The sequence below is a fragment of the Cynocephalus volans genome, chromosome 13, assembly GCF_027409185.1.
Source record: "Cynocephalus volans isolate mCynVol1 chromosome 13, mCynVol1.pri, whole genome shotgun sequence".
Classification (NCBI taxonomy): Eukaryota; Metazoa; Chordata; class Mammalia; order Dermoptera; family Cynocephalidae; genus Cynocephalus; species Cynocephalus volans.
Window position 1 is genome coordinate 109,477,980 of NC_084472.1, and position 15,967 is coordinate 109,493,946.

Consider the following 15,967-nt stretch of genomic DNA (forward strand, 5'->3'; position numbering starts at 1 on the left):
CCTCAGTGATGGAAGAGCGGTAAGGTATAAAATTTTGAAGGCTTTCTACGCAGCTGTGTAAAGGGGTGTTGGGGGAATCTGGTATAGGCGGTAGGGTGGCCGGATTTAGGGGTGGGCAGGTAGTGAAGGATAGGGCAGGATTTTCCGGAAACGAGGATAGGAGGGTTAGGATTCTGGAAGGTGGGAGGGATTGGAGAGCCTTATAGGTAAGGAGGTCTTTGAGGTGATGTTGTGAGAGAATGGTGAGAGGTGCCCCAAATGTTAATTTGGATGCCTCCTTACGCAGTAACTGCCCCGCTGCCAGGGCTCTTAGACAGGGTGCCCAGCCTCGTACAGTGGGGTCCAACTGTTTTGATAGGTATGCTACGGGGGCAAAGGAGGGGCCATAATTCTGCCCTAGGACGCCTAGAGCTTGTCCCATATTTTCATGAACATAGAGGAAAAAGGGTTTAGTTAGATCAGGGAGATGAAGTGCAGGGGCTGTTAGAAGGGCCTGCCGAAGCTTGAGAAAAGGGCACTGAGGTGAGGAGAGTAAAGGTTCTTCAGGAGGACCCTTACTCATATTATAGAGAGGTCGGGCTAGCAAAGAGAAATTGGGGATCCATGCTCTGAAATATCCGGCTAGACCCAGGAAAGATTTGGGCCTTGGCGGGGGACACTCGATATCCCCTACCCACTAGGAAGTTAAGCAGATGGGCAGTGTCAGCTTGGGATTGTTCCCATGAAGGACTGCATAGAAGGAGATCATCTACATATTGTAATAAGGTGGACTCTGGATGGTTTAAGTGAAAAGATTTGAGGTCCTGTGCTAGGGTCTGCCCAAAAATATGAGGGCTATCCCGAAATCCCTGTGGCAGGACCGTCCAAGTGAGTTGTTCGGAGTGGCAGGAGTGGGGGTCAGTCCATGTGAAGGCAAAAATGTCCTGAGTATTGGTTTCCAGGGGTATGGAAAAGAAGGCATCCTTTAAGTCCAGAACCGAGAAATGGGTAGAGGTTGCTGGGACCTTGGAAAGAAGAGTGTATGGATTTGATACAAGGGGGTGAATGTGAATGACAGCGGCGTTAACAAGGTGGAGATCTTGGACGAGATGAAAGGCGCCATTAGGTTTACAGCGAGTATGGGAGTATTGAAAGGGGAGTGAGTGGGACGGAGATACCCCCTTTTTAATAGGTCCTGAATGATGGGGCTTAACCCGAGGAGGGCTGTTGTGGTTAATGGATACTGAGCCTGATAAATATATTTGGAGGGATCTTTTAGTTTTATGTGTACAGGGGAACACTGGGCCAGAGCGGGGCTGGCAGTGTCCCAAACTGTGGGGTTAACAGGGTGCGTTAGCATGGGTAAGGACTTATTTGGAGGGGTGGAATTAGTAGGATCTTGGGCTTGAACTAGCACTAGGAGGAAGGAAACAGGGGAAGAGGAAGAGGACAGGGGCAAAGTAATGGAGACTTGAAGCCATGATAGAATGTCCCGACCCAACAAGGGGACGGGGCATTGTGGCATGACTAGGAAGGAATGGGAGAAAACGGATTGAGTGCCTTGAAGGTAGCAGGTTAAAAAAGGGGTTTTTTGGGGAAAGATTTGTTTACCTCCTACCCCGACTATAGGAGAGCTGCTGGAGGTGGTGGGGCCTTTATATTCCCCTAAGACTGAAAAGGTGGCTCCAGTGTCCAGGAGGAAAGATATTGGGTGGCCGTCCACAACCATGGATACCCTGGGCTCCTGCTTTGTTATAGAGATGGTCGGGAAGGGCCCAAGGCTCCATCAGTCCTCCTCAGCGAGGCCCACCATAGGTGGTGTCGACGGTTCGGGGGACTGTGGGGCAGTTGGTCCCTCACCCCTTCGGGCGAGGGGGCAATCAGATCCCCAATGTCCCTTCTTTTTGCATTTTGGACAAGGAGTGATAGGTGGCCTCGGGGTGGGGCAAGCCTTTGCCCAATGCCCTTCCTTTCCACATTTAAAGCAGGCTCCAGGGGGAGGCTTAGAGGTGGAGGCTGTGGGAGGGCGCCCGGGGGGTTTGATAAGCTGGGCCAACATCTGGAAGTTGGCGTAGTCGGCCTTTTGTTTTCGACGTTCTTTTCCTCCTCCCGATTATGAAAAACCTTGAAGGCCACTGACAGGATTTCCGTCTAAGGGGTTGCAGGACCCTGCTCTAATTTTTTAAGTTTAGTTTTAATGTCGGGGTAGGATTGGGCCAGGAAATAGGTCATAAGGACATGCCGGCCGTCTTCTGAGTTGGGGTCTAAGTTAGTGTATTGCTGAAAGGCCTGAGTTAATCTATTGAGGAACTCAGAGGGAGTTTCTTCCTTTTTTTGGACAATTTCTTGAATTTTTTGGAAATTGATGACCTTGTGAGCCGATTTTTTGAGGCCAATTATTAAGCAAGAGGCAAAACGGTCTCAACCCTGGATTCCCTGGGCTGTGTTATAATCCCAATTAGGTTCCTGTTCTGGGACTGCTTGGGGGCCTGGCGGGTGATTCGGATTGGTACGATGGGTGTCAGTGGCATGGGTTTGGGCTGTATCCCAGACCCTGCGGCGTTACTCAGGGAGGAGGGTATTGGCTAGGAGTATGAAGATGTCATGATGTGTGAGGCTACAGGCCTGCAGGATCCATTGGAATTCTTTAATGTAGGTGGTAGGGTCGGTAGAGAAAGAGCCTAGTCTTTTTTCTAATTCTGTAAGGTCAGCTAGGGAAAAGGGAACATGGACCCTAACTACTCCTTCAGCCCCAGCTACCTCGCGTAGTGGGGCGATTGTTAAAGGGGCGGGGGGAGGTCCTTGGGAACGGGTGAAAGGGGGGCTTAGTGGGTCAGGAGTAGGGGAGGGTAAAGACGGGGGAGTGGATGGCGCAGGAGGTGCAGAAGGTGACGCAGATGACGGGGGAGGAGGAGTGGACGCTGGAGGCACTGGGGGAGGAGGAGGTCGGTAGGGTGGGGGTTCATCAGCAGGGTCGAAGGTGGAAGAATTGAGGGGTGACTGTGAAGAGGGTTTACAGGCTAAAAGGACTTGAGAGGGAGCACAGGAGGAGCAGAGGGCGGGGTTCTGAGCCAAGAGGCGAAAAGCCTCGATGTAGGGGATCTCCTTCCATTTTTTTAGGCGCTGGCAATAGTTAAAGAGGTCTTGTAGAATGTTAGGATCTAGTGTGCCCTCAGGGGGCCATGTGTTTTGATTATCTAAAGGATAATAAGGCCAATCTTGTGTGCAGAATTTGGTGAGGAGTTTGGGCTTAATATCCGGCCTGAAGGAAAGGTTGGTGAGGTTTTTCAGAAGGCATTGAAGTGGAGAGTCCCCTAGGGAGGAGGAGGAAGCGCCCATTCTGGTCTCTTAATGGGAATTTAGACAGAAATCGGACAGAGATTAGGGATAAGACAGATCCTTCGGCCGGTTGGGAAAGGCGGGATCCTAGAGGGTATCCCCAGTAGGTCACGTCAGTCCCGGCAGGTTCAGGTACGAACCAGGAGGAGAGAAGGGAGGTGTGGGTCATCACTCAGACCCTCACTTCTCTAGGGCAAAAGCCCAGTGCCTGAAGGAACCTAGCGCTAGGAATTTCTGGTCAGGTCCCGGACCCGGGAGGTGGAGAGAAGAGAGTGGTGGACAGGAGGGTGAAAGAGAAAAGGAGAGAACAGAATAGGGCTTTTAACCTCCAAAAATGAAAGTAAAAGTTTACCGGGGCTTTGGAACCTGTTATAGTTTGGGAATTTATGGTGGTTGTGAAGACCGTGGTGGGGTGGGGTATGGGTGTTAGGGGCTACCAGACGATCACGGCTAGACTCCCTGCGGTAGCCTGAAAAAGGGCTGGTGCCCTTTAGGGAAGGGGGCTTACCTAATGATGAGCCGGTGGTGAGTGGAAGGAGCCAGCGCGGAAAAGAATGGACGAGGGTGGACCGTCAGTGGTGAGCAGTGGAAGGGAGGCCAGTCCTGGCGGGACAGAGTTCCCGAGGGGCAACTCGAAAAGTGCTGCCACTGCGATTCGAAAAGTGTTACAGCTCGAGGGAGCCCTGAGGGGTGACTCGGAAGGTGTTGCCGCTGCGATCCGAAAAGTGTCACCACTCAAGAGAAGCTCCGTCCCGGGTTTCGGCACCAAATGAAAAGGACGAATCGACACCAGTTGACGATCCACCGGAGAGAGCTCGTTTATTAGGCGGCACACACACACACACATATATACAGGGCTTTAAGGGAAAGCTGATTGGCTTAAAATACAATCCCTATTTAGCATACCGCATGGGGCTTGGGGTGAGCTGATTGGCATGTGATTCGTGCCGGTGGGGAGGAGAATGCGGAAGAGAAGGGCAACCAGCGCCATGATGGGTTGCGGCTGAGAAGGGCTTATGTGATCAGGATGTGATCCCTTAGGGCATTTGGGTTCTTACAGTTTCCAGTTTCTGGCTGGTATGACTAAAGCTGCTGTGTACATTTGTGTACAGATTTTTGTGTGGTCATAAGTTTTCAATTCTTATGAAATAAAATAATGCCTAGGAGTGCAATTCTGGGTATGGTAGTTGCATATTTAATTTTTAAAGAAAAGGCCAAACTTTTCCAGAGTGGCTATACCATTTTAACATTCCCACCAGCAATGTATGAGTTTTAATGTATCCTTGCCAGTGTTTGGTGTTGTCACTATTTTTTATGTTAGCCATTCTGGTAGTGATATCTCATTGTGGTTTAATTTGTGTTTTCCTAACGGTTATTGATGTTAACATCTTTTCATGTGCTTATTCACCATCTGTATATTCTCTTCTGTGAAGTATCTGTGTAAATCTTTTGCCTATTTTCTAACTGGGTTTATTTTAATAAACTTTTAATTTTAGAATAGTTCAAATTTATAGAAAAACTGATGATACCACAGAGACTTCCCTCACCGAGTTTCCCCTATTATCAACACTTTAAATTTGTGTTGTGCATTTGTCATAATTAATGGACCAATATTGATACATTCTTACTAACCAAAGTCCATACTTTATTTCTAATATCCTTTTTCTCTTCCAGAATTCCATCCAGGGTACACCACATTACATTGTCATTATTTCTCCTTAGGGGCCACTTGACTATGCCAGTTTCTCAGGCTTTCCTTGTTTTTAACGGCCTTGACAGTTTTGAGGAGTACAGGTTAGGTATTTTGTCGAATGTATCTCTGTTGGGATTTGTCTAATGTCTTTTCTCAGGCTGGGGTTATGGGTTTTGGGGAGGGAGACCACAGAGGTGACTGACCCTTCTTATCGGTCATATCAACGGTTACACTATCTATCAACATGACTTCTTATACTGTTGGTGTTAAATAACCTTAATCACCTCGCAGAGGTAGAGTTGTTAGATTTCTTGCCTATAAAGTTAACCTTTTTTCTCCTTTTTTATTCTATAGTCTTTGGAAAAAAGTCACTATACACAGCCCCACACTTATGGAATGGGGAATGATACAAGGGTACTTCACTTGATCTTAGCCAAAAGGCTGAGAAGCAATTACAAGTGTGCTTCAAAAGGTTCATGGAAAGATTTGTATGATCTTTTTTTTTTTTTTTAAAGATGACCGGTAAGGGGATCTTAACCCTTGACTTGGTGTTGTCAGCACCACGCTCAGCCAGTGAGCTAACCGGCCATCCCTATATGGGATCCGAACCCGGGGCCTTGGTGTTATCAGCACCACACTCTCCCGAGTGAGCCACGGGCCGGCCCTTGTATGATCTTTCAATTCTGTTTTTCCACAAAATTTTTAAAGTACCCTGTACTTCATCTCCTTGAGGGTGGAATGTCTACATAAATTATTTGGAATTTCCCTGTAAGGGAGATTTGTCTATTCTCTCCTTTTTATTTTCAGAATAGACATTTGTTTTATACTCTGGATTATAATCTTATGTGACCTTATTTATTTTGTAGCTTGAATTGTTCTGCTTTGGCCATTGAGAGTGCCTTCAGTGGCTCCTGTGTCTTTCTGACATACTCCCAACTTCGTGTGGCCTTTTTTTTAAGCACTTTCTTACTTTCTGGCACTACAAAATGCTCCAGGTTCATCTTGTATATTTCAACTCCAGTTCTAGAATCAGTTATTTCTTCAATGTGCCCTGGTTCCTCTTACTGAAGAATGGTATTAGAAACCAATATTTGAGCTCCATTTTTTTGCTTTTTCACTACTGAGTTTTGAGAGTTCTTTATGTTTTCTAGATACTAGCTCTTTGTCAGATATGTGGTTTGCAAATATTTTACCCCACTCTGTTGTTTGTCTTTTTGTCCTCTTAGCAGGGTTTTTCACAGAGCAAAAGTTTTTAATTTGATGAAGTCCAGTTTATCATTCTTTTCTTTACTTTGTTTCTTTCTTTGTTATTGCCAACTGAGCTGGTTAAAATTTCCAGCCCCATTTTTTCCTTTTAAGGATGGGGTTTTTGGTAACAAGTCTCTAAGAACTCCTTGTTTACTCTCATTCCTGGAGATTTTCTCCTTTTTTTTTAAGTTTTACATTTTGCACTTGCTCGGTCTGGACACCCTAGCTACGAGGAAATCTTGGCTTGTTGGAAACCTCCAAGGGCTAGGGGAGAGCCATCCTGCTGCTCAGCTTAAACTGAAGTTATCAGTTGCTCTCTAAACAAACTTAGCCCTCACTGAAGTAAGACATAGAAATCATAAGGAGAGTATAAATCACTTTCCTCAAAGTGAAAAAATCTAAGAGAAATTATTCACGTTGAGGGTAGGAACTATTCAGTTGTGGCTATAAAATAATAAAATGCATTTTCACTAATGGTTTATGAACTTATAAAAATCACCGACTTGACGCTGGGCGAGAATATCAAACTGGATGTCTCTAAGGTCCCTTACACTTCTAACCTTTTTATTTTATACACAAGGTCAGTAAGTGGTAGAGTGGAAGTTAGAGATCAGATCTTTCATTTCCCAGTTCAAGGCACCTTGCCTCACAGCTGCAGCCTATCTATTCTTGATTAAAGTGTAGATTCATTGTACTAGGGCTATCCAGAGAGTCAGAACCAATAGGAGAAAGGCTGAGAAGTTCCATGTCAGACTGTCTGCAAGCTGGAGACCCTGGGATGCCAGTAAGTGGCTTGGTCCAAGTCCAAAAGCCTCAGAATTAGGGAAGCTGATGGTATAATTCCCAGGCTAAAGGCCTGAGAAGCTGGGTGCCACTGTTGTAAGTCCTGAAGTACAAAGGCCAGAGAGCCTGGAGTTCTGGTGTGCAAGAGCAGAAGAAGAAGGGTGTCCTAACTCCAGGAGAAAGAAAATTGCCTTTTCTCTGCCTTTTTTGTTCTATCTAGATGCCTCACTGATTGGATGGTGCCTGACCATGTAGGCTGATCTTCCCGGCTCAGTCCACCAACTCACACACCAATCTCTTCTGGAAACATCCTTACGGACATACCCAGAAGTAATGTTTTACCAGTTCTCTAGGTATTCTGTAATCTAGTCAAGTTTATACCTAAAATCAACCATCACAAGTCCACCTTTTGTCAACTTGGCACTCATAGGCATCTCCTTAAACCATGCTTAATCTACAAATAAAGACAATAACAAGGTAATAGTTCTGCCTAACGTGATATGACTATCCCGCATACAACCAAAAATACACTGATCCCTTCCCCAGAAGAGGAGGTACAGTCCTAGGGTGATGTTTACTCTTCTCCTTATATTCCATATAAAATAAATAATACTGACATAAAGTCAATATATCTTATGTTACATGATAAAGGAGTAAGAGAGGAATGAAAACAAAGATATTTGCTTAATGCACACATGAATTCTTTACAAAATAGGGAGGAAATATAATAATTACAGTCCTCATTTCTATAACTGGTTATAAGGTCGTAGCTGGTATTTATAATTACCTTCTACCCATTCTGTATTGCCTTTGCCTCTAGCAAGCATCTCAGCTAGTCATGGTTCTTTACCTGGAGGAATGATCCAAACCTTCATTCCTCAAGTGTCCAGGCTGTATTCTTAGTCCTGCCTGGATTGGGTTGGTGTCATTTCCCACTGACCTTATTCACAGGGCATGTTAATACTAAGAGATGCCCTAAGGGATCTCCTGTATTCCAGACATACTCTTCCTTATATCCATTGTGGAGCAGAATTTCAATTTCCCCTTGGTAGTCTGGGTCAGTCACCTCAGCCAACACTGTAACTCCCTTTTTAGCCTGTTGACTCAGAGGCATGAAGAGCCCAAAGTGGCCGGGTGGCAGGTATGTATATGTACACATTTAGTTTTAGTGTAACAAAACAACTTACACACTTTTAACATTTAAAACTGAGTAACATCTTTCTTTTCCAGTGAAACAAAGAAAATTTTGAAATAAACAGGAACAAAATTAATGATAGAGAATGTCAGTTCCAAATAAGATCCTGCAAGTTCTGCTGATTCTCCCATCAAGTAGCAGGGCTCAAGTCATCATTAAGAAATTTTATTTTAAAAATGTCATCTTAAACCTCAAGCATGTCCATTAAAACCACAATTTAACATGCCAAAAGAACCCATGTTGTCAAAATGCCCACTTAACTTGCCCAAACATTTCAAACCCACCCTTTGCTGACCTTCTATAACCCCATTTTTTTTAAGGTTTTTTTTTGTTTGTTTGGGGTTTTTTTTTTTTCTCCTTAAAAAAAAAAAAAGACAGTGGAGAGGCTGGTCGGTTAGTTCAGTTGGTTAGAGTGCAGCCTTATAACAGCAAGGTCATGAGTTTGGATCCCTATACCAGCCAGCCACAAAAAATAATAATGAATAAATAAATAAATAAATAAAAGTAGACAGATACATGTTGGTAAATACTAACTGCACATAGAGACATAGCGTAATCTCTGAGCCCAATATATAGAGAAAGGACGAGAAAAGCTAGAATTCTAGGCACTGCTACACAGGGGCCTAGCAATCCCCAGCTTCCAGTAGAGCGTAGGGAGCAGGGGGTTTATTCCCCACCACAGAGCACGGTAGCTTTGATTCCATACAGTTTTGGTTGAGACAGGAAGGGATAAAAATGAATTTGGAACGTAAAGGGTTAGAGATTCCTTTCCCATTGTGTTCTGCTCAAGATATTTATCCCCAAATTAAGTTGGGAACCATGGTACAGAGAAAGGAGACCTCAAGAACAGGGCAACTGAACATAAGAGGAAAAAAAGAGTGTAACTTGCACTCAGAGACTGGAGGAAATTTTTAAAAAGGAAGGTTGGAATCCATCGGTGTTATTCATCTCCTTTATCCTCCTCCTTCCTCACCTTCATCCTCATCCCCTTCATCAATATCTTCCAATCCTTCTTCGTCATCACCTTCTCCTTCCCCTTCATCATCTATGTCAGGAACCAAGTAGTCCTGTAATGCCTGTAATGGATTTGGCCAAATATCTTTTTTTTTTGGATGGCTGCTACAGGGATCCAAACCCTTGACCTTGCTGTTATAACACCAACTAAGCTATCTGGCCAGTCCTGGCCAAATATCATTTTTGATGACCTCTCCTAACTCATCTGCACCCGCATTAGAATGCTCAGTAAACCAGGCAAGAAGCTCTCTGGTTCCTCATGCTGCCTCTTCCTGCTGGCTTTATTCTGCATTTGACTTGAATGTTTTGTCAAATCCTTTCCAGATTTCTATTTGATTTTAGAGGACTTTAAAGATGCATCACCACTCCCATTCAGATGAAATTCTTTGGGGAGAACTTTATTTTCAAAGTAAGGATTTTCATCAAAATAAAAATCTTTTCTGTAACCTGACTTAATATCTTCAAATTCTGTCACTTCGACTCTGGTCAAATAATGTGGCGCATCGTTGCCTTCCTTCCTAAGCAGTGCAGACACTTTTGGATAGTTGACAATGTTGTTACCTGAAAACCTGGGATTTTGGCAATCAATTCTGACCTCTTCTGAGAAAATGGTTGGTGGAGTTTGTTATATTTCTGTTCTACTTTCAAAATCTCACTGGCTTGCTCTTTAAGTCTGTTTCATTTTGTACTTCATCAATATGTTCAATTGCTTCTTGCTGTTCCTTTTCTCCCTTTGGCAAGTGCAGAAAGGTTGATGTCCCCTCTGCCCACAGGGAAGCAGGTGGTCTTGGTTTCTTTGAGGTGGGAGTGAAGACTGGTGTTTGGGGGCCATGCTGCCGAGCAAAGTCTAAGAGCCAGACCCAAGGGCCTCCTTGCTGTTCAGGAAGAAGCTCTGAGATCTCTGGATGACAGTCTTAACTTCAGTTCAATAGAATCATTGTTGTGTCTTCTGGTGGCAGCATTCCACCCTCTGTAATTAAGATCTCTACGCCAGCAGAGCATAAAGTCATAGAGACGGGAAGCAAAATTTTTGCTAGTGCATCACTAGGGGTAATAGTGAGTGGTGACACTCACATTTCCACCCCTTGATTTCTGGACCTGTGAATCATGACTATGGGAGAAACAGTACTGTATATTGGTCGCTGATTCAAAGTATATACAGCCTTCTGGAGAACCTTGCCCCACTCCTGCAAAGTGTTGTCACCTAGCGGGCACTATAACTGTTACTTCAAAAGGCCATTCCACCTATCTGTCAAGCCAGCAGCTTCAGGATGATGGGGAACATGGTTAGACTAGTGAATTCCATAAGCATGAGCCCATTGCTGCACTTCTTTGGCTGTGATGTGAGTTCCTTGGTCAGAAGCAATGCTGTGTGGAATGTCATGATGGTAAATAAGGCATCTGTAAGTCCATGGATGGTAGTTTTGACAGAAGCATTGTGTGCAGGGAATGCAAATTCATATCCAGAGTGTCTGTTCCAGTAAGGACAAAATACTGCCCTTTCCATGATAGAAGCAGTGTAATGTAATCAACTTGCCACCTGGCTGATCTACCTGGAGTGCCAAATCAGGGGCTCCGTGTTGATCTCTGCAGCTAGCAGACTGAGCAATCCAAGGTAGCCATAGCCATATCCACCTTGGTAAGTGGAAGTCCATGTTGCTGAGCCCATGCATAACCTCCATCCCTGCCACCATGGCCACTTTGTTCATGAGCCCAATGGGTGATGACAGGGGTGGCTGGAGAAAGAAGCTGACTAGTATCCACAGGATGGGTCATCCTATCTACTTGATTTTTAAAGTCTTCCTCTGCTGAGGTCATTGTCTGATGAGAATTCACATGCAACACAAATATCTTCCCATCTTTTGTCCACTCAGAGAGGTCTGCCCACTGACTTACGCAAATCTCCTCTGGAAACACCTTCCTAGACACACCCAAAAGTAGTGCTTTACCAGTCTTGTGGGGGCGCGCCTGGGGTGCTCCCGCAGACCCAGAAGGAGAAGGAGCTGACAGGATTACCCCCGGTGTTGGGACCGAGGGATCTCGGGGAAAAGTGAGCCTGCTGCCCGCCAACCCAGCCCCATGAAAGAGACACTCAGACGTGGCAGGGGTTCTGTCAGGGCCGACTTTATTGCCGTTACACTGCAATTTATATAAGCAAGCAAGTAGGGGCTTTCCATGAACTAAGCAATCAATTCAAGGATCACGCGGGCATGCATTTTGTACTAACATGTTGAGCACAGCGATCACGCAGGGTTCACGAATGCAGAAATACTGGAGGACCAATAAAAACCTTTTGGAGCTATCTTGGGTTACACCTTACCCTACTTCCTGCGGGTGCCATCTTCATCCTCCACCCATAGGCACCATGTGGCTCACAGATAATGTTTGCTCCTAAAAATGGGCCCAACAAGTTCTCTAGGTATTTCTTAATCTAGTCAAGTTGACACCTAAGATTAACCATCATGGTTTATGAACCCCTCTGATTAGATACTCTAGTTATTGGGTCTGAAAATCTGCATTTTTTTTTTTTTTAAACCGGTAAGGGGATGGCAACCCTCGGCATGGTGTGGTCCGCACCACACTCAGCCAGTGAGCGCACTGGCCATCCCTATATAGGATCCGAACCTGTGGCCTCGGCCCTCCAGCGCAGCACTCTCCCGAGTGAGCCACGGGGCGGCCTTGAAAGTCTGCATTTTGAAGAGCCTACTTAAGCAGACTCATATTCATTAGAATTTGAGAATCACTGTCACAGCCCAAAGCCCTAATCTTATTATTTTATACAGCATCAGAGACAACTGTGCCTTTTTCTCAACTCCGGATGAGTAGGTGTCAACCAGGGATTGAGGACTTCTGCCTCCAAAAACTGTATCCTCACACACCTAATGCTTTGATAGACATTCAAGACATACTTATTGAATTAAATGAAATAAGGCTCATTCTGGAAAGAAACAGGAATTAAAATGGATGCCTAGCTATTATTCCAACTTTGGATATAAAACCCAGTCATTTCATGAGCCCTATATTCTCGCTGTTGCTTTTTAGGCAACTTACTGCCCTTGCATTATCTTCTGCACTGGAGCATGAGGTCAGCAAACTACCACCTGAGACCAAATTTAACCTCTCAACTGTTTTTGTAAGTAAAATTTTATTGGGACACAGCCCCACTCATCAGTTTACATATTGTCTCTGTCTGCATTAACTGATTACAGAGAACTTACAGTTGTAATAGAGACCTTATGGCCCACAGAACCTAAAATATTTATCTGGTCCTTAACAGAAAAAAGTTTTCTGCCTCCTGCACTAAGAAATTGAAGGGGAATAAGTAGAGATTATTTCACATTTTGTCTTTTAAGTCTTTTCTAGTAAAACATTGATATATACCTGCAAACAATAGCAGGTAAAATTAAGTGGGTTTTTATTTTTGAGAACTATCATAAGGTATTCTATTTGCCTGAAACTACCGGTCTAGTCAGCCTTTTTGGTAACCTAAAATTTATACTCCTTAAGGCAGTATTTCCCAAAGTGTGGATCCCACACTACTTGCATCTAAATTATCTGGCGTGCTTATTTAAAATGTGGATTCCTGGATCCCACCAAAGACCTACTTAATGGGAATTTCTGGAGGTAGGCCTGGATATTTGATTACTTCCTCTTTTGTAACCACCATTGCCTCTCTTAGAGCAAGCAACAAGATACAGTTATTTGTTTACACACTTGTCTCTCCTATTAAGACTGTGAACTCCTTCAGGGTAGGTATGGTGTTATTCATTATTTTTGTATTGCAAGCCCCAGGGTGGGCACATTAATTGCAGTACTCAAAGGGTGGTCCATGGATGCTGGTAGTCCTAGAGACTCTTTCAGGAGTAATAAGGTCAACACTATTTTTGCCATAATAAGACGTGATTTACTTTTTTTTTGCTGTGTTGATGTTTGTACTATTGATACAAAGAAATGGTAGGTAAAATGTCTCCCACCTTAGCATGAATTAAGGCAGTAGTCATATTCTTTGCTGCCATGCATTCATAATTAAGAATAGTGCCAGTTTCACCTAATAATAAACCCTTCATGAAGCAGTAAAAATCATTAATTTTGTTAACTCTTAAACCTTGGGTTTACATCTTTTTCACATTCTATGTGATGAAATGGTTACTATGCATAAAACAATTCTGTTGTATACCAAAGTATGATGACGGTCACTTGAGGAAAAAGCACTTAAATGATTATTTGAACTGGAAGTTGAACTAGCTGCTCTTATTTCATAGAATATCATTTTTATTTGAAAGTCCAACTGACAAACAACTATGGCTATTTGGATTTAGGGATTTAGCAGAACTTTTCTTGAAAACAAAGTGACTTTGTCACTTCAGGAAAACAATTGACAGTATTTGTTGCCAGTGATAAAATGTGACCTTTCAAGAAAAAGGTAGAGGGTCTGGCTGGTTAGCTCAGTTGGTTAGAGCATGGTGTAGATAACACCAAGGTCCAGGGTTCAATCCCTGTACTGGCCAGCCACCAAAAACAAAATGAAAAAAAAAAAACAAAAAACTGAAAAGAAAAAAGTAGAAGTTTGGATAATTTGAGCTTGACAGCTTCCCAATACTTAAAAACTTTTCTGATGAGATCAGTGATGATTATATTAAAAAAAAAAAAAAAAAGTACAACGAAATGTTAACATCTAGAAGATCTGCATAGTTCAGTGAACTGATATTTTTCCAAATGACCGATACATGACGTCATGAACCATGCACCGGTAAAAGATCCATTCAAAGTGCAAGATAGACCAATGGATTTTAATGGTATCAGAATATGAAGAGTTTATTGATGTGTTTTCAGATTTCACATTGCAACTGACTTTTAAAAAAGGAACTACCATTTATGGCATTTTTGGTGTAGTGTTAAAAACTAATATCCACAATTGTCTGGAAAGGCCATTAAAATATTCCTTTTCCAACTACATATTTGAGTGAGTCTAGATTTTCTTCATATTCTCCAACCATAACAAAAATTTTAACAGATTGAATGCAGAAGCAAATATGAGAATGCAATGGTTTCCTATTAAGCTGGACATTAATTTACAAAAATGTAAAGCAATGCCATTCTTCTCAATGATTTTTTTATTATTTTGGAAATAGTTATTTTTCATAAAAATGTTATTTATGCATGAGATGGGTTTATTACTGTTATCTTAAAATGAATTAATAAATGTTTAAATGTCTCATTTTTAGCTTCTAGTATATAGTGATAAATATAACTTACATAAACAGTACTGTTTAGGGTCTTCAATGACTAGTGAAAAAGGGTGCCAGTCCCCCAAAATTTGAGAACAGCTGGTGTAAAGGAAGCAAGATTTGGAGACAGAGAACCCAAATCCAAGTTCCAGTTCTGTCATTTAACTGACTCCGATTTTAGACCAGTTACTTAGTTGCAGGCTATGAAGTCAGACTGTCTGGGTTCATAATTTTAGCTCCACTGCTTGCTGGTATTGATTTTGGGTGAGTCATTTTACATCTCTGAAAAAAAGGGATAATTACTGTATCTACTTCATCAGGTTGTGGTGAGAATTAAATGAGCTTATACTTGTAAAATGCTTACAATGGATCCTAGAACATAGTAAGGGCTCAGGAGATGTTAGCAACTGTTATGAATCTATAATATTAACCAGTCATCTGGCAGGATCCTATAGAATGGGACACAGTCCTGGCATTTTCATGCCACCCATAAAGAACAGAAGCTATTTAGGTGTTATAAAGTTGAGGGGAAGGTATAAGTAAACTTGTAGATGTTTGTATGTGGCTGTTAATCTGTGAAGAAAATTAATGTGTTATAAAAATTTCCTCTTTGTTTCCTTTTTCTCAGTTTCTGAAGAAATAACAAAACTGAAAAAAAAAAAAAAAAAAAAAAAACCATTCCCTAAGCTCTTGCCCTCTGATCTAGTTAGAAAATAGGAAAGTATCTTATTTACTACCCAGAGGAATTGAGGTCTTCCAGAAAATGAAATCCTCAGGAGAGCAGAGCAGGGCTGCTACTCAGCCTCCTCACTAGGAAATCCGTTTCAACTTTTCACGTCAGTTATGTCTTCCTTTTGGGACAAAACTTCCTTTTTGGACAACCTCTCGCAGCTCTTAAATCCTCTCAGTTTCATCTCTGCATCTTTCAGGGCCACCTTCTTGGCAGCCTCTAAATCCCAATAAACGCAAAGGGTAGGGGCCCAAACCCCAGAGGGAACCTTCTTTCCTTGCAAACGCCCGTGGTATCCGTTCTCAGCACCCAGGAGTGGAGCCCTGTCCTCCTCCGACCCGCTCCTCGTCCTGTTTCTCCTCAGGGGCGCGGCATCCCTGCCTCTCCCACGGGTTCCCGCACCGTCCCTGCTTTGCCATCCGGTAGGTGAGGAGTCTGGCCCGGTTGATCCTGGAGAACCTTCCTTTCACTGAAACTGGAAATGCCCCCTCACGGCTATCACGCTATTACACACTCCTCCCTGTCAAAGCCCCCCAGCCTCAGACCCGAGGCTCCACCGCCGGCCTGAACACGAGGGCGCACGCCCCGCCCGCGTGCCCGCGTGCCCGCCCGCGGAGGAGCCACGTCTCGCGCGAGCACCCACCTCTCGCGACACTTCCCGCCCGTGGCTCGCAGGTCGCGCTCGTGGCCGCCTCGCTGTTGCCCTAGCGGTCCGGCCGGCTGCTCCTCCGCTGCTTGGCCGCTGGGGGCGCGGCACA

The 15,967-nt window shown here is 43.8% G+C and overlaps 1 pseudogene; it reads right to left on the reverse strand.

Moving 5' to 3' along the window:
- Positions 1–9,190: 9,190 nt before the first annotated feature.
- Positions 9,191–10,083, reverse strand: LOC134361749 (protein SET-like; annotated as a pseudogene).
- Between the last annotated feature and the right edge of the window lie 5,884 nt (positions 10,084–15,967).